This window comes from Elephantulus edwardii, unplaced genomic scaffold (assembly GCF_000299155.1).
Source record: "Elephantulus edwardii isolate Elephantulus edwardi_28Jun2011 unplaced genomic scaffold, EleEdw1.0 scaffold00057, whole genome shotgun sequence".
In the NCBI taxonomy this organism is placed as follows: domain Eukaryota; kingdom Metazoa; phylum Chordata; class Mammalia; order Macroscelidea; family Macroscelididae; genus Elephantulus; species Elephantulus edwardii.
The window spans coordinates 7,022,516-7,041,191 of record NW_006399807.1 but is presented as its reverse complement, the minus strand read 5'-3'; positions in this window follow the sequence as shown (position 1 = coordinate 7,041,191).

Genomic DNA, 18,676 nt, shown 5'->3' with positions numbered 1-18,676 from the left:
ATGTATTCCAACTTTGTAAATAAACCAGTATAAAATCAATCAGTCAGTCAAACAAACAAACAACTCTGACATCTGTATGCAGACCCAGCAATTCTGTGGAAGTCCATCTGTCCACTATTGTGCACCCTAAGAATCCTGTCTTCTGACTGACCTGAGTGTAAATCTCAACTTCAAATACCAATCTAGAGTCAGAAGTCATGAGAGTAGTGACCGCTGAGGATGTAGGAGTTATGGTGGCTCAGTGTGTTATGTGTTGCACTGCTAATTCAACAGCCGGTGGTTCACATCTACAAGCTGCTCTGAGAGAGAAAGATGGGCAGTCTGTCTCCTCCAGTAAAAAAACCTTGACCACCGATTGAGTGCAGGTAAGAGCAGAGATGGAAGAGGGCCTGGAGGAGAGGGGCTTCACATGGGCTGTTGATATAGGTGCTGTCAGGTTGATTCTGGCTCACGGGAACCCTAGAGAACAAAGTAGAGCTGCCTCAGTGCATTTTCAAGGTGGTAATCGTTCATCCACTTCCTAAACAACATGCCTCTGGAAACTCTATGAACTTTGATAAATGACGATAGTTATAGTAAGGCTTCAGGCCTTTGTTCATAGAGTCACTATGAGTCATACTCAACAGCAATCAACAACAACAAAAAGAAGACAACCTTTACAGAAGCAGACGGTTACAGCTTTCTTCTACTGAGCGGCTGTGGTAATACCTGTCTCCTAATTTGGTGAAGACTGAATGAGCAAATGTCTAAAAGCTCCTAATACAGAACCTAGTGCACTGCTCAGTAAAAATGAATGGGTTTGCGGCAGTTGTTGCTAAACAGTTCATATAAGACCACTCCCTGCACAGGATTACCCCCAGGTCCACGTGGTTTCGTACCTCTATGCCTCTGCTCAATTGTTCTTACCTCCCATTGTTTCATTGTCATCCTAAAGCCCACTCACCTTTATTGTACTGTACTGCTGTGTGCTGTGGAGCCAGAAACCAATCCATAGCTGACCCTGCAGCAGGTTTTCAGAGGCAGTAAATGGCACTAGAGGAGATTACTCATCCTTCTCTTGAGGAGCAGCTGGTGATTAGAACTGCATGACTTTGGGACTGCAGCACAGCTTCTTACCATTAAGCCACCAGAGCTCCGCTCACCTTCAGGACACAGGTTTAAGACATATTTTTATTTTATTTTATTATTTTTTTGTGCGTGTACCGTCAAATTGGATCAGACTGGTACAGGAGGAGATTGCCCCTCCTTCTTCAGCAGAGCATCTGGTGGGTTCTAACTGCATACCTTTGGGATTGCAGTGCAGATTCTTGCCACTAGGCCACCAGAGCTCCCCAAGACATTTTTCTTGAGAGGACGTTTCCTCATTCCAGACTCCACCCTCCTCATCCCAGACTCCACCTCCTCATCCCAGACTCCACCCTTCACACCTTGTCCTGTGTTGCTAAAGCCCCTGGTGAACAGGTCCCTCTGTCTCTTAGTTTCCACTGCTCGCCCCCTCCCAGGTTAAGAGCCCGGCAGCCTGTGCTCCACAGTGTGAACCCCAGCAAACACCTGGCAAGCAGTGCTCAAGGAGCATTTATTGCCCTAAAGCGTCACCAGCTTCTCTGTGGGACACACCGTGTGGCTCCTGGAATGAAAGGGATTTTGAAACGCCTCCCCTGGACTTGCTTTCTTTGTTCCACCATCTTGCATTAAAGTGGCATGCTGTGTTTTCACTACTGGGGAAATGCCATCTGAAAAATACACAGCAAGTGTTAGATGGTGCATCTGGCCTGCCATCTTGACAGGAGAGGGGTGAGGAACCGAGGCAGCGCACGGCTGGCGAGAAGCTTCGGGTTAGACCTTCTGGGTCGTCCCAGTGCGTTCAACGCAGAGATCCCTGGGCAGGGGTGGAGGGAGCGGTGTCCAGACCGGAGTGGACTCAGCTGTCGTTAACTGGACACCCCACACACTGAGCATTCACCCTCCTCTCTGTTCCTAGGCTCTGGCTTTCTCTTTCTTAGGATAATATCCATTCCACTCCTTCACAGGAGGGGTGTGAAGATGGCTATTGACTCGATCTTCAGAATGGTCTAGAATGCAACCACTTCTCATCATTACTGCTTACCACCCGGTGCAAGCCACCGTTATGTGTCTCCTCAAGTTCCGTACCGGTCTCAGAACTGGAGCAGCCTCCCTGCTTCCCCTTCTATAGTCTATTCTCCCCAACACAGCCAGAGCCAAGCTACATTGTGTACCAAGTCATGATACCCACTTATGCCATGATCCAAATCTCAACACACTTCGGAATAAAATCTGAAGGATTTTCTTCTGACCAACAAGACTATTTTTTAAAATTTTTTTTTTTGCTGTCCATCACCCAACAAGGCTATTTATCAAGCTTCCCTTTTCTCTCCCTCTGTTTAAGGCAAGATCTCACCTCGGCTTATCTTCCCCCGTGCCTCCTGATTTTCAGCCATAATGCCCAGCTTGCTAGACTTGACTACTGCATTGTTCCACTTTGGGACATTTGCATTGTCTGTTCCCTTTGCCTGGAAAGTTCTTTACCTAGCCTTCACCTTTTTTCATTTCATTTGGGTCTGTGTATTTCTCATAACTCTGATTGGATTTATTACTGAATTTATCTATGTTGTTGCATGCCATCAAGTTGGTTCCAACTTATAGCAACCCTGTCTTGCTATAACATGAATGAGTCTCTGCACCATCCACACAGCCATTTCTAGGTTCGTGTCCATTACTGCCACCACCGTGTCAATCTATCTGCTTGAAGGTCTTCCTATTTTTTTGCTGACCCTTTATGTGCACCAAAAGATTACTCCTAAAGAGTTAAAAGGGAAACTACAGACTAGGAAAATTATTTGGCAATGAGATATCTGACAAGGGATACAGCTTTAATATTTATAGAATATTCCAGCAACTCAACAAGAAAGAGACAAACAACTCAATTACAAAATGGGCAAAAGATATGAAAAAAACTCTGTACTTGACACAAAAGGAGCTATTTCTTAAAACCATCAAACACATGAAGACATGCTCAAGATCATTTGTTTTTATTAGATGCCCTATCATGTGCCATCCTCATCATCTCTGACACCTAGAACCCATTGCTGAAGTCACTGTGTCAATCCATCTTATTGAGGGTCTTCCTCTCCCTCACTGACCCTCCATCTTTCCAAGTATGAGGTCCCTGTCCAAGGACTAGCCTCGCCTTGCTGCATGTCCAAGTTTGAAAGACGAAGCTTTGTCATCTTTGCCTCCGAGGAGCACTCTGGCTGCACTTTCCCCAGGACATATCTGTTTATTCTTTTGGCAGTCCATGGAATATTTAGCACTGTTCTCCAACACTACAACTCCAGGTCATCTATTCTTGTCATCCTTATACTTTGTCCAGCTCTCTGATGCACAGCAAGTAATTGAGAAGACCATGGCCAGAATTAAGTGCACCTTAGTCTTCAAACATATCACTACTCCTGAGTATTTTGGAAAGGTCCCTGATGGTGGACTTGCCAAGTGCAATACGTCTCCTGATTTCCAGACTGCTGGTACCAAGAGTGTTGATTGTTAATCAAAGAAAGATTAAGTCATTGGCCGCTTCAATTCTTTCTTCATCTATCATAATGTTGGGTATTGGTCCTATAGTGAGACTTTTGTTTTCTTAATGTTAAGATGTTAAGATTCATACCAATTTTCCTTTTTCTTTTCAAAGAGAAGTGCGAATAGAGGGGGAGGGGTGGGCAGGGAGAAAAATGCAGTAATGAATGAATGGAAATTCAAAGTCTCTGCATATGTTCAGTAAAATTAATTTTAAAAAAAGTAATCCAAAACAAAGGCTGTAGTCCTTGATCTGCAGTGAGCATTTCATGTTCTTTTCACTTTTAGCAATCAAAGTTGTGTCATCTGCATAACGCAGGTTGTTGATGATTCTTCCTCCAATTCTGATGCCACATTAAAAGAGTCCAGCTTCATGAATTATTTGCTCAGCGTACAGATTGAATAGGTATAGAGAAAGGATAGAACCCTGAGGCACACCCTTCCTTATTTTAAACCATACAGTGTTCCCTTGCTCCATTTGGACAACAGCTTCTTGATCTAGGTATAGATTCTGTATGAGCACAATTAAGTGTTCTGAGATTCCCATTCTTCTCAATGTTAGCCATAGTTTGTTATGATCCACATAGTCAAGTGCTTCTGCATAGACAATAAAACACAAATAGACTCTCCTCTGGTATTCTCTGCTTTTAGCCAGTATCTGATATCAGCAATGATATCCTTGCAGTCACAACCTCTTCTAAAACCAATTTGCACTTCTGGTATTTTCTTGTCAATATACTGTTCTAGTTGCTTTTGAATGATCTTCAACAGTATTTTACTTGCATGAAATATTAATGATATTGTTCAATAATTTCCATATTCTGTTGGACTGTCTTTCTTTGGAATGAGGACAAATATTGGTCTCTTCCAGCCAATTGGCCAAGCACCTGCCCTCCAAATTTCCTGGTATAAACTGGTGAGTTCAACCAGGGCTACAGTTGTTAGTGGAAACATGTCAGTTGGTATTTAGTTGATTCCTGGGGCCTGATATTTTACCAATGCACTCAGTGCAGCTTGAACGTCATCTTTCATCACCATTGACCATATACTTCCAACTTTTTGTGATGCTTCTTGGATCATTCAAGATTGTGTCCAAAGTGTTTCTTAGTATAGCAACTCAAGGCTCAAGTTTCTTTTTCAATTCTTTCAGTTTGAGAATATCAAGATCATTAGTTATTAAGAACTCTAACTAAAGACCCCTGGTGGTGTAACACATAGGAAGCTGTGATGTTAAACTGAAGAATTCACCTCTGTGGTGGTTAGAATCCACCAGCGGGTGGATATCAAAAGTACGGACAATCTTTTTCCACGCAATTTACAGTGAATTTAAAACTCACTTGAGGGTTAGTTATGAGTCTGTGCCAACTCAAGGGCAATGAATTGTTTTGTTACTTTACCCAGTTCGACATATTCTCCAGGGACTAACCAACAAGCCCAAAGTATATGAGACCAAACCTCACCATCCATGCTTTTAAGGAACCCCCTAGCAGAATGACAAAACGGATCAGTTCTTGTGTTAGGGTTCCATACAACTTATTTGCATAAAATAACATTAATATCACATGCAAGTTAAATCTTTTTTTTTCTTCTTTTTTTATTTTGTTAATTTTAATGAACATTTACAGAGATTTTGGATTCCCATTCATTCATTGTTGTACTTTTCTCCCTGACCAGCCCTCCCCCATCGCCCCGCTCCCCCCGCCCCAGTTCGCTCCTCTCTTTGAAAAGTATAAGAAAAATTCCTTCTTTGGTATACAAATCCCCTGCACCCCTCCCACTACCCTGAGTACACGCCACTATGCAACCTTAATTCTGGACATTTGTGATAACCATAATAACCTATCACATATCGCTTTTAAATTATTTTTTCCCTCATCTGTTTCAATGCAGTATACATAATTGATCCAGTTTTTCTCTGTCTTCCCCCCCACCCTGATGTCAGTCCCATTCTACAACAGTGGCACCATGCAGTATTTGACCTTTTGTGACTGAGATATTTCACTCAGCATAATGTCCTCCAGGGTCACCCATTTTGAGTAATATTGCATGAGTTCCTTGGTTTTCAACGCAGTGTAGTATTCCATTGTGTGAATATACCACAACTTCTCTATCCATTCGTTTGTTGATGGGCACCTGGGTTGTTTCCATTCCTTGCTATTGTGAACAAAGCCGTAATAAACATGGGTGTGCATATATCTGCTTGGATGTCAGTTATGGTCTCTTTAGGGTATATTCCCAGTATTGGAATTGCTGGGTCAAATGGTATCTCTATTTCCAACTTTTTGAGAAAGCGCCACACCACTTTCCACAGCGGTTGCACCATTTTACACTCCCACCAACAGTGAATAAGAGTTCCAATTTCTCCACAATCTAGCCAGCATTTGTTGCTTGCTGTTCTGTTAAATTTTGCTATTCTGACTGGGGTGAGATATCTCATAGTTGTTTTGATTTGCATCTCTCTTAGAGCTAGGGATTTTGACCATTTCTTCATGTGCTTGTTGGCCATCTGAATATTTTCTTTGGTGAAGTGTCTATTCATACCCTGTGCCCATTTTTCAATTGGATTATTTATCTTTATCTTGTTGTGGTGCTCAAGTATTTTATAAATTCTGGATATAAGTCCCTTATCTGACTTGTCATTCCCAAATACTTTTTCCCACTCTGTGGCTTCCCATTTTACCTTATAGGAGACGTTTTTGGATGTGCATAGGGATTTGATTCTTAGAAGGTCCCATTCATCTATTTTGTCTTCTCCTGGTTGTAGAGCAAGTTAAATCTTATTGAAGATTATTAAAAATTGACTAGAAAAGTACATCACCAGGAAACTGCCAGAAATTCAGACTGGATTCAGAAGTGGCAGTGACACAAGGGGTTATCATTGTTGAAGTCACATAGATCTTGGCTGAAAGCAGAGAATAACAGAAAGAGGTTTATATTATTGACTATGCAATAGGATTGTGAATGGATCTTAAGAAATTATGGATAACATCCAGAAGAATGGGAACCCTGAGATACTTAATTATGCTCATGTGAAAACTATACTTTGACCAAGAAGCTGTTTGAAAAGACTTCCATCAAGATGAATTGACACAGTGACTATAACACTGGATTGGGACATATCTGAGATTGTAAGGATGGCACAGGATAGGGCAAGATTCAGAGCTGTTGTTCATTGGGTTGTTATGAGTCTGAAAAGGGAACACTGCACTGTTTAGAATGAGGAAGGTATTTGTTAGTGTTGTGTCTTTTCTCCATACCTTTTAAATCTATATGCAGAGCAAATAATTTGAGAACATGGACTATGTGAAGAATAATGTGGACTCCGGATTGGAGAAGAACCTTATAGAAAACATGCATTATGCAGATGACACATCTTGATTGCAGAAAGCACTTATTACAGAAGATCAAAGACCGCAGGCTTAAATATTGATTACATCTCAACATCAAGAAAATGAAAATCCTCACCCTATTGGGCCCTTTTGGACCAAAAGGTAACACTGTGATAGATGGAGAAAAGATTGAAATTGTCAGTGATTTTATCTTACTTGGATGTTAACAGTCCAGAAATCAAGAGATGTGTTACACTGAGAAAACCTGCTGTCAGGACATCTTCAAAGTTTTAAAAAGAAAAGATGTCCGTTTAAAGACTAAAGTGAACCTTTTCTGCAAGCTGTGGTCTTTTCCATTCCCCCCCCCCCATGCATCTGAAAATCGCACAATGACTAAAGATGACTGAAGAAAAATTGATGCCTTTCAGTTGTGGTGTTAAAGAACAAACAGTTCTGTCTTAGAGGAAGAGCAAACAGGTTGCTCCTTAGGGTCAAGGATGGTGAATTTTCATCTCACATTATTTTGGTCATATTGTCAAGAGGGGTCAGTCCTTGGAAGGGGACATCATGCTGGGAAATGTGGAGGGTCAGTGAAAGAGAGGACGACTCCAACAAGATGGATTGACAGAGTGAATGTGACAATGCAGGTGCAGGATAGGGCAAGGTTCAGATCTGTTCTTCGCAGGGTTGCTTTGAATTGTAGGGAACTTGAAAACAAGGAAAGGTATACACCAGGGATGCATTCTGTCTCCATACCTTTTCAATATACATGCAGGACAGATCATCCGGAAGGCTGGACTCTATGAGGAGGAATGTGGCAGCAGGATTGGAGGAAGATTCATCAACAACTTACGTTATGCAGATGACTATGCAGATGACACAACCTTGCTTGCTGAAACTGAGGAGGACCTGAGGCATTTGCTACAGAAGGTCAAGGAGTGCAGACTTCAATATGGATTGAAGCTCAACATCAAGAGAACAAAGATTTTCACCACTGGGCCCACTGGCTTGCTTGGTTCCACAATCAACACTCTTGGAACCAGAAGCCAGTAAATCAAAAGATAAATTGGATTGGGAAAATCTGCTGTCAGGGACCTCTTCAGAGGACTGAAGAGTAATGATGCCAGTCTAGAGACTAAGGTGCACCTGATCCAGTTCATGGTCTTTGCAATTACTTGCTATGCATCGGAGGGGATGATGACTAAGGATGACAGAAGAAGAACTGATGCTTTTGAGTTGTGGTGCTGGAGAAGATTATTGAATATACCGTGGACAACTAAGAGAGCAAACAGATTGAGCCTGGAGAGGGTGAAACCAAGTTGTTCCTTGGAGGCAAGAATTTTGAAAGTCTGTCTGACATACTTTGGGTATAATTGCAAGAAGGGACAGTCCTAGGTGGAGGGACAGCCCAAGAAAGGAAGACACTAGATGAGATGGATTGACACAGTAACTAGGGTAATGGGGCTAGGTATGTCAGAGACAATGAAGTTGGCTCAAGGCAGCAGGTTTCAGAGCTGTTGTATATAGGGTCACTATGAGTTGCAGGTGACTCGATGGCACATACCACCACCAACAACAACAACAATTCCTCACAAGAGTGCCTAATACCTTATTTTTATTTTTAGCAAGATATCCAATCCCCTTGGTGGTCCACAAAGATTTTGGTTTTGTAATCTTACTTAGTCATGTAGTGAGAGCTACAAAGACCTTGATTAGAAGGGCCATATCAAGTAATTCATGGTACTACTTGCTTCAGGTCTTACTGACAGATTATTGGAGATGAAAACAAGGGTATCTTCCCTTACTGTTGTTGTTAAGTGCTGTCAAGTCAAATATCGCTCATAGCGACCCTATGAACAACAGGTCTGAACCCTGTCCTACTCTGTGCCATTCTTATCATTTGACGTGCGTGAGCTCATTGCTGGGTTTACTATTCTGTGCCATCCTTATCATTTGTGACATGCATGAGCCCGTTGCTGGAGTTACTTTGCCAATTAATTTCTTTTTTAGGGTCTTCTTTACTTTTACTGACCCTCCATCTTTCCAAACATGATGACCTTCTCCAAGGAATAACCTTTCCTAAGAACTTGCCCTATGTATGCGAGATGAAGCTACGCCTTCAAGGAGCACTCTGGCTGCATTTTTTCGAAGGCATATCTGATTGTTCTTTTGGCAGTTCATGGTATATTCAATACTCTTTTCCAACGTCAGAACTCAAAGACATCAATTCTTCTGTCATCCTTATTCATTGTCCAGCTCTCAGATGCACAGCAAGTGATTAAAAAGGCACACCCCTTGGTCTAATGTAATCCTTATGAATTCCTGTCCCCTTCATATCTATCTATATTCAGGGAAGACATAGTAGGGACATACTAGGAAGCCTTGGCCACAAATACAATTCATGTTGGTGGCACAGGCCCACCAATCATATTGATTAAAACGATAATGGTGGTTTAATTTTTGTGTATTTTCATTTAGCTCTCAACTCAGGAAGAGAAGACAAGAGTATTATTTATTGATCTCTGAAATGCATTCTTTTAGTGGACTTACATGACAACTATGTGACATAGCTGGCTATTATATCCTTCCAATTCCCCATGTGAGTAAGCCAAGGCATGGAGATTACATGTCCTGACTAATATAGCACAGTTAGCAAGCAGCAGAACTAGGAGTCACACATGAATCAGCTCTAAACCTTTGGCTTTTCCCACTTTCCTCTGTGTGTGTATGTGTGTGTGTGATTGTTAATGTATGTGGGTGTGTTGAGTACATAGGTGTAATAGTGTGTTTGGACGTGTGTGGGTGTGTGTGAATGTCAGCATCAGAGGCAGAGAAAGGGACAGTGGGAGACATAATCAGTAAATTTCCTTTGAAGCTGGTAAGAATTTAGTCCAAGGCATTAGAAAGACAAGCCATAGATATTCAAAGCCAGGTGGGCTGTTGTGTGGTGGGGGTGAGGTGGAGGAAGGTGGCACAGAGCCAGGGAAATGCAGAAAGGGCATTGGGGACCCTTTCTAGCCTTGGTAGCCTGGGCTGTGGAGGAGCTGAGGGAGCCTATTAGCTGGCGCCCTTGGCCTAATTAGGAGCCCCAGCTGAGGCCCTGCATGGCCTCGCCAGAAAAGAGATGGGCAGGGGGCTCAGAAGGTTAGCCTCTCCCACTGCAGCAGAAAAGAAAGAGGAAGTAACCCCAGGAAGGCTCAAGTAAAACAATAAAACAAAACAAAATATTTGTGAAATAAAGAGATTTTGCTAGGTTTCTCCAACGTGTATCCCTCTCTCCCTGTGGCAACTTGAAGACGACTATTAAAATGCAAATGTGACTCAGGAGGGCTGACACTTCAGATTGGTGGTCCAGTCTGCAGTGTGTTGAGCTGCAAGTCGAAAGGCAGAACACATTTGACGGTTTGAATTCACTAGCTGCTCCATGAGAGAAAGATGGGCAGTCTCCTCCCACTAAGAAATCTAATGGAGGGTCTCCATGAGTCAGAATCGCTGGCAGTGATGACCAGTGTTAAACAGCTGGTGGATTCAAATTGCCCACCTTCGTGATACCATGCCACGAGAGCTCCTTAGCAGCCCATTGCAGCAGTTAAACCCCCCCCACCACCACTAAACAACATGCTCCAAACATGTTATAATTCCCCATATCTTACTTTTAATTCCTCACAGCTTTCTCATAGCACTCGAAATTCCCACCTCATTATTTTCTGGTTAGTGTTGTAGTCAGGGTAACAGCGGCGAGTCAGCACCTGCTGACCCCAATCCTCTGGGACAGTCAGTTGCATTTAGTGCGTTAGTTTTATTAGTCATTTAACAGTAGGGAAAAGGATCCAGAAAGGGAGAGAGAGGGTGACAGGCTGGAAAACATCAAAAGGTGTGGATGAAAAGGGCCCAGAACAGTGGATGCTGCCTTGGGTGAAAGAGGTTATCAGGAGAGGAAGCCCAGTGTCACTAGGTGAACTGAGGCAGGAAGCATCATGATGGATGGAAGGAGACAGGCTAACGGGAGGGTTTGGATTATGTCTTCTGACGCCCTAGAACTGAGCCCGTGATGTTGGGCTGATGCGAGTGCTGGGCCAGCCTGTTGTGCTGGTCAGCTAGGTGCTCAGGGTCATTTTCTAGAAGGAGGCTCCATCCAGAAAAGCCTCGATTTTCCTAGCAGTCCTGGGGTAGCTTGTCTGCAGAGCTAACCAATGAGCACCACTCCCAGGGTACCCTTGTGTCTCTGTGCCCAACACTGGGCGGGGAACAGTTGAAGAATTCTCAAGGGTAGATGGATGACCCAGCAAACAAGGAAAGCTTGGACATATTTGTGTTTATTTACTAATCTGAAGCGAGTAATGTAAAAGCATGTGAACCTGTTCACTACAGGTAATAAACAATACTTATAAATGCTCACTGGGACTCTGTCCCTGGTAGGGATTGTAAATTTAAAAGGAGGCTTTGATTCCATAGTGAGGTGCTCTGCAGTTGGGAGAGAGACGGATGTCAGCCATACACGAAGAAGCAGAATCTTTGCTGTGATGACAAACTGTGAAACATTTGCCTCAGACCTATGAGCAAGCACAAGTAAACTTGCACACACGGTGCTTATGAGGCAATCTGCCCCTGGGAGCTCTCCACATTTGTTGAAATGATGAACAGGTCTCTACAGCGCCCTGCAGGAGTTGTTGGGTGACTGAGGTGCACTGTCCTTTGGCTCTTGCCTGGTAGCTTCAGGTTGACGGACCTCCTGCCTTGGCCTCTCTGAGTTCCTTTGCTTCCAATGATATGCTGCTGTGGGTGATGAGACATGTATAACCAAACCCTGAAGTTTAAAGTGCAGAGAGCTCAAGTCTTACCCCATATTGAGCTAAAAAGAAAATACCCTGGAGAAGGCTCCATCTTCTTTGCTTCAACTACCTGGCATAGTGATTTTGTGTGTGTGTGTGTGTGTGTGTGTGTGTGAGTAGATTGGAATTCTCTTGAGAAAAAACAGCCCCATTTATTGTTCTTGGATACATGCAACAGTTTTGAAGGCCTAAAATACCTAATTTTACTTGGATCTTTAACCGATACCCATGGAGATAGCTGGAGAAAAAAAAAAAGAAAGTATTGTAATGAGCAAATTTGCTGCGAACAACCTCTTTAAAGTGAAAAAGAGCAGTGATGTCACTTGAAACACTAAGGTGCATTCAACCTAAGCCATGATATTTTTTCAATTGTTTCATATGCATGTGAAAGTTGGGTAATAAGCAAGGAAGACTGAAGAAGAATTTATGCCTTTGAATTTTGGTATTGGTAAAGAATATTCAATATCCCATCAAGAGGAGGAGGAAAATGCAGATACGCAGCCAGAGTGCTGCTGAGCAGCAAGGATGGTGAGATTTTGTCTCACATCATTTGGGCATGTTATCATTGGGTGTCAGTCCCTGGAGAAGGTAATGTGTTTGGAAAAGGGGAGAGTCAGTGAGAGAGAAGAGGACCCTCAATGAATGAACTTACATGGTGACTGCAACAATGCACCTAAGAGGTGGCACAAAATTAGACAACGTTTGTTCTAGTGTGCTTAGGGTCACTCCGAGTCAGAGTCATCTTGATGGCATTTAACAACAACAGAAACAACAGCACCATTCCGGGGTTATAAGAGGCAGTATCACCTAGCAGAAAGACTAGAGGTTCAAATCTACAGTGAATAAGGGTTCCAGTCTCTCCACAGCCTCGCCAGCATTTGTTGTTTGCTGTTCCGTTAAATTTTGCAATTCTGACTGGGATGAGACGATATCTCATAGTTGGTTTACTTGTGTTGTTTTTTAAAAAAGATAACAACCACTCATTGCTGTCAAGTCAGAACTGCCTCGTGGCTGACCTTCCTTTACGTTTCCAAGGCTGGAGGTCACCGGGAGGAGCTTATCATCTGTCTCACATGGAGCAACTGCCACAGAGAGACACGGCCCCTGGGTTAGCCGTGCAATTCCCTGTGGACCATGCTACCCAGCTTCTTTCATCCTTGTTAAGCCTCCAAGACAGATTCTGTGTATAAACTTTTCAATAGCTTTTTATAAAAGTGGCCTTATGTCATAATTGTGTTTTTGTGAATGACTTAAATAACTCAGGATAATTTTTTTCTCAATTCATCCGTGGTGTGCAACATTTCACAAATTCTTGAAGCTTTTTAAATTATGTGTAGTACCATAGTACTGTATGTTTTTTAAGGCATTTGTCTGTTTATGGACACTGGGCTTTCACTCAACACTTTGCTGTTGTAAATAATGCTGCAATAAATAAGGGTGTGACACAAACCAGCTTGTGTCACAGCTCTTATGCCTTTGAGATATTTGCCTTATAGTTGAATTGCCCGATCAGATGGGTTTTCTGTTCTCAACTTTCTAAGGAAGCACCAAACTGCTTCCATAGTGCTTGAACTATTTTACCTCCCCACTAAAGTCCTCTGGTTTATTCTTATGCACTGAGTTAGTGCACAGTAATTTATTTTGCACCAAATAATTCTTTGTTGCGAGAAGTTTTCCTGAGCAGGATTTTTATCAGCATCCTGGTCTCTCTCTCTCCCCCCTCTCAGACACCAATAGAACATTGCCCTCAAGCTGTGATGACCAAAAATGTCTCCAAACTTTGACAAATACTCCATGGGGGTGGGGTAAAGCCAGCCCTACTGAGTACCAAAATGTGTCCACGGTCCAGCAGGCACTTACTAAAATATGAAGACTACTGAATCAGAATCATTATTTTAACAAGATCTTCAGGTGATGTGACAATTAAAATATTCAGGCATAATTAGAGATCGACAAGGCTAATATAAACCACCCTGCTCATTTTTAAGATGGGAAGATGACCTTCCAGAGGAGGATGACTTACTCAAGGTCATGTTCCCTGTCTTCCAAGCCTGGGCTTTCTCTTTTTCATGTTGTAGTTATTCATGAAATTAGGAGAGCCATCCACCAGGATCCTGAGGCCAACCTTTTTGGAAGGCCCATGTGGGCAGGGCTTGCACACACCATGTGGAAATGGCAGTCTCTGCAGGAGACGACACATAGGTATTTTTCAGGCCTAGTGGTCAGATTTTTTGTAGACTTCCCCTCAACAGGGATTCGGCTGATGTTTTTCTCATAATTAGACTGGGGTTTGGAGGAGGAAGACCACAAAGGAAAGGGGCCATTCTCATCACTGTATAGTGCAGCTTTTACTTCTTTCTCCCTAACCGATCCCATTTTCATGAATACAAAATACTCTACTACCCCACCACCAATTTTCTAGCCAGCAGAGGAACTTTATTTTACTCTGTTTAATGCAAAATAAATCTTGAATAATAAAGTACTTTTTGAACTGTCCCAGCATCTCCTGGCCAATAAAAACCAGCTGGGCACTATTAGAGGCGAGATTTGATGCAAAGCTCCACCTTTCTTTTATTAATGGGGAATGTTAGGCACAGCTCTTCTCTTTATAAGCAGCCAGACCACACAACACAGTTCCCGTTAAGGTTCCCATTTCTGGTTGTTGCGCCACCCTCATGAGTCAGATTGACAGCAGGGTCCTGGTGAACAAAAACTGTATCCACTGATTGTAGCATCCCGGCATTGGAAGTGATGAGGAAATCCAAGACAGAATGAGCAAGGTTTCTGCTTGACTCCTTCCAGTCAGTCAAGTTCCCTTCATCAGAAATTCATCTGGCCGTGGTATTAATAACCCAGGGAGATTCTTTCCATCTGAGCATATTGTTGCCATTCCAAATAGTCTTACCATACCCTCTGTCCACACACCTACACACACACACTCTCTCTCTCTCTCTCCCCTTTCCCATACTGACCTGTCAGATTTGATGAAGTTTCCTTTATTTGATTTAAGATAACAGAGGCCCGTGTAAGTTAAAAGGGAGCCCTGATGGCGTATTGGATTATGTGGTTGACTACTGACCGAAATGAGTTCAAATCCACCAAACATTCCATGAGAGAAAGATGAGCAGTCCCTTCTCATAAAGATTTACAGACTCAGAGTTGCTACAAATCAGAATTCGCTCAACAGAGATGGGTTGATTTTTAGTTTTGTGTAAGTCAGTTTAAACCCAATGTATTAGTTTTCTATTGCTGCTATGACAAATTAACACAGATTTGTCGTTCTTAGACGCCATTGAGTCAACTACAGCTCATAGTGGCCCTTTGAAGAACAGATTGGAACCCTGCTCTGTCCTGTGCCATCTTCACAATCTTTGTCATGTTCAAGCTCATTTCTGCCGTCACTGAGTCACCCATCTCACTGAGGATCTTGGAAACCCAATGGGCAACTCTGTTCTCTCCAATAGGGTCACTATGAATCAGAATTGATTGACTGGAAACAAGTTTGAGACTGTTTTGGAAATCAGGGGATGTTTTGCAGCACACACACACACACACACACACACACACACACACACATTACCAAGGGGAGTGGGGTGATGGGGAACTCTCCAGATCAGAACACGCCCAGAAGCACCTTATGTTATGATCTCCATCATAAAATGTTTAATAGCAAACTGGACAGTGTTGTTGCTGACCGAGTGATCTTTGCAGAAGTAAATCTTGTATATAAAGCAGCAGTCAGCAAACTGATTAGACCATCTCAGAGGAAATGCTCTTCTAAGACTGTCTTTGCCTTGGTGCGCCTCCACTCCCCTCGTACATGTACACATGAAAAAACGTCCACATAGAAATCTCACTCTCTGAAGTGAGGTCACTTTTACACCAGTGAGGTCACACTGATGGCAGATTGTTTTTCTAAACCCTAGGAAGGGTGACCTAAGACTCCCACTGGGGGCTCTTTGGTGCTGCAGGAAGACAACTATGAGGGACCACGTCCCAGTCCATCTACCCTGCCCCCTTTCCATGAAAAAATGGGCAGCACTTTGTGTACCTCCAGCTGGAGAAGGGGTTGATCACACCCCCCACACACATACACACACACACACCCCGCCAGGAGCGAATGCGGATGGACTATTCAGTGCATTTATCCCATGGGTTTTATCTTTGTTTAAATAATATTTTATTGTACCTTTGGTGAAATTTTACAAGTTAGGCTCGCATTTGACAATTTTCACACAAATTGTTTGGAGACACTTTTCACAACATGTCAATATTTGGTGGCATTCTAGTTGTTCTGTTCCCAGTACTCTTGTTTCTTTGTTGGCCTTGTGGTTACCTCACTGGCTTTGAGAAATGATGCGGCCTCACCTTGGGAGCTTAGCTCAGTGCGGGGTCACCCCAAACCCATATAGCCTGACCTCATTCTCCATCTCTTCACACTCACGGCCTTTAACCGAAGAGGCCCCTGCCTGGCCTGTGGCAGATCCTCCCGTGGGGCCTGAGCTGAGAACCTTGTGCTCTGCAGGACAGGCCTCCCCTGGCGCAGCCCCATCACAGGGGTCAGGCCACTGACACTGCTGTTTCCTCAGCACAGACCTGATACACATCAAGCAGTACGTGAATCTCTTCCTCTGAAAGAATTTGCATTCCAATCAATTTAATAAATGCCCACATTGAATCCAACCTTCCCAGGCTCTGAGGGAATTTTAATGCCTCATCTGTATATGGCGTTTTTTAATTTTCAAAGCGCTATAACCCCCCTCTCTACATGTATCTGACACAAGCTTGTGAAGTAGAAAGGATTGACCTTGTCACCCCTAAATAACGAAATCCAGGCTTACGGAGTGATTGATTGATCCAGTGACACACAGCTACTTGATTACCAAACTGCATTACCCATCAGGCCCTTTAGCAGGAAAGAGTGGATGGAGGAAACAATAAGGCACGAGGAAATACCTTAGGAAACAATGTGCTACCCACTAAGAGGGTGGGTGGCAATGAATCTGCAGCTTCCTTTCTTACATGCTGAGCATCTGAGATCTCCAGGAAGAGGTCAATCAACAATTTCTCCATGTTGGACCCCACAGGTCTAGGAATTAGAATGGGATCATTGTGCACTTTCTATTCCACCGGAGTAAAAATGACGTGCGTACAAGAGTGGCCACTCGACCTCTATTACATCTTTGAGGTAGGGAGAGTTGACACAATACCTGGCACGGGATGGGTGTTCAATAATGTTTTTAAATTGACTGTCCTCCAGTTAGTCTGAAGGTTAATGCAGAACTTGTCTGTTACAGCTCGCGTCCGCCATCTAGTGGTCACTTCTAAGCAAAACAAGCCACAGATGGCCCTGAGTCTGAAGCAAAAGCTGATGACGTGGCCCACTCTTGGAAATGATTCAACCTCCAGAGAGCTCCAATGGCCTAGAGGTAAAAATGGCGCTGCCAGTCCAAAGGTATGTGGTTTGAATCCACCAGCTGCTACACGGGAGAAAGATTAGCCATTCTCTTTCTCTGCCATTTCCTGCCTCTGAAAACCTGCTAGAGGGTCAGCTATGAAAAGATTCCAACTCAACAGGTAGATATTTAAGGAACACCTCCGACAGATTTCCATGAAATGGTTTTTTGTTTGTTTGGGTTTCTTTTTATTTTATATTCGTTTGCTTACAAAGTTCATATACATTGTGTTTCACACTATTCTTCACATAGTATTTCATACAATCCTTCCCCTTTGTTTCAATCATTCCCATTCAGTACATTTTATAAAATTAATCATGTGTCTTTGAGATCGCTGTTATCACAATTCCTGCCTCCTAAAAAGCAATTTTTTAAAAATCAGCCATAATTGATCAGATATCAATTTGGTGGACAATACTAGTCAGGGGCACCTGTGGCTTTTACAGGGTCTGATCTGAAGGGGCTATAGGCCAGTGTGAGGAGCATCAGGCCACAGCCCTAGACATTCCAGTGCACTTCATAAACCTAGAACAATGGAAGCATTTGACTTTATAGACAAAGAATTCCTCTGGGGGGGGCGGAATCTGAGAGAAACCAGTGAGATACCTCTACTTCTTCATTATTGTGGGTCAGGTAAGTAGAAAGTTCTGTTTAAGAAAGGCCTCCAAATTCTACTTAAAAATGCAAAAAATGTCCTACTTCACTGAGCACCTAGAAATATAAAGAGATTTCACAATAGCCAAGAATATAAATAAGACACTGGAGAAAATCAAGAAACAGAATTAGAAAACAGGTTTTCTAAAGTCCAAACATAAGGTCAACAAAAAGTAAAAAATATATTCAATTTGGCAGAAGAGATAAGTGAAATGGAGGCAGATATTTTATTTTTTTTAATTATTTTTAAACTTTATTATTGTGTATGTGTGTGTGTGTGCCATCAAATCGGATCTTACTGCTACAGGAGGAGATTGCCCCTCCTTCTCCAGCAGAGCATCTGGTGAATTCAAACTGCTTACCTCTGAGATTGCAGTTCAGCTTCTTGCCACTAGGCCACCAGAGCTCACTTGCGAAAATATTTTTTCTTTTTTAAGTAAAGAGAAAATGGAGTGCAGCCACCAGCCACTGACAAAGGAGCGGAGCAGCAGTCGCAGTTCCGAGCAGCCGGTGCTGCCAAGATTGCCAAAATATTTTGGAGTTTTTAACTGAAGCTAAACTAAGTCTCGAGGAGATTTAAAAAAAAAAAAATTTATTCATTTTAATGAAAGTTTACAGAGATTTAGGGTTTCCAGCCATCCATTGTCACACTTTTCTCCCTGACCACCCACCCTCACCCTGTCCAATTCACTCTTCTCCTTGAAAAGTAAAACTCTTTCTTTGTTATGTAATCCCTCCCCCCAAGTCTACTCCACTGTGCACCTTTCATTCTGGACTCCTGTCATGACAATAATACCCTCTCATATAACCCTTT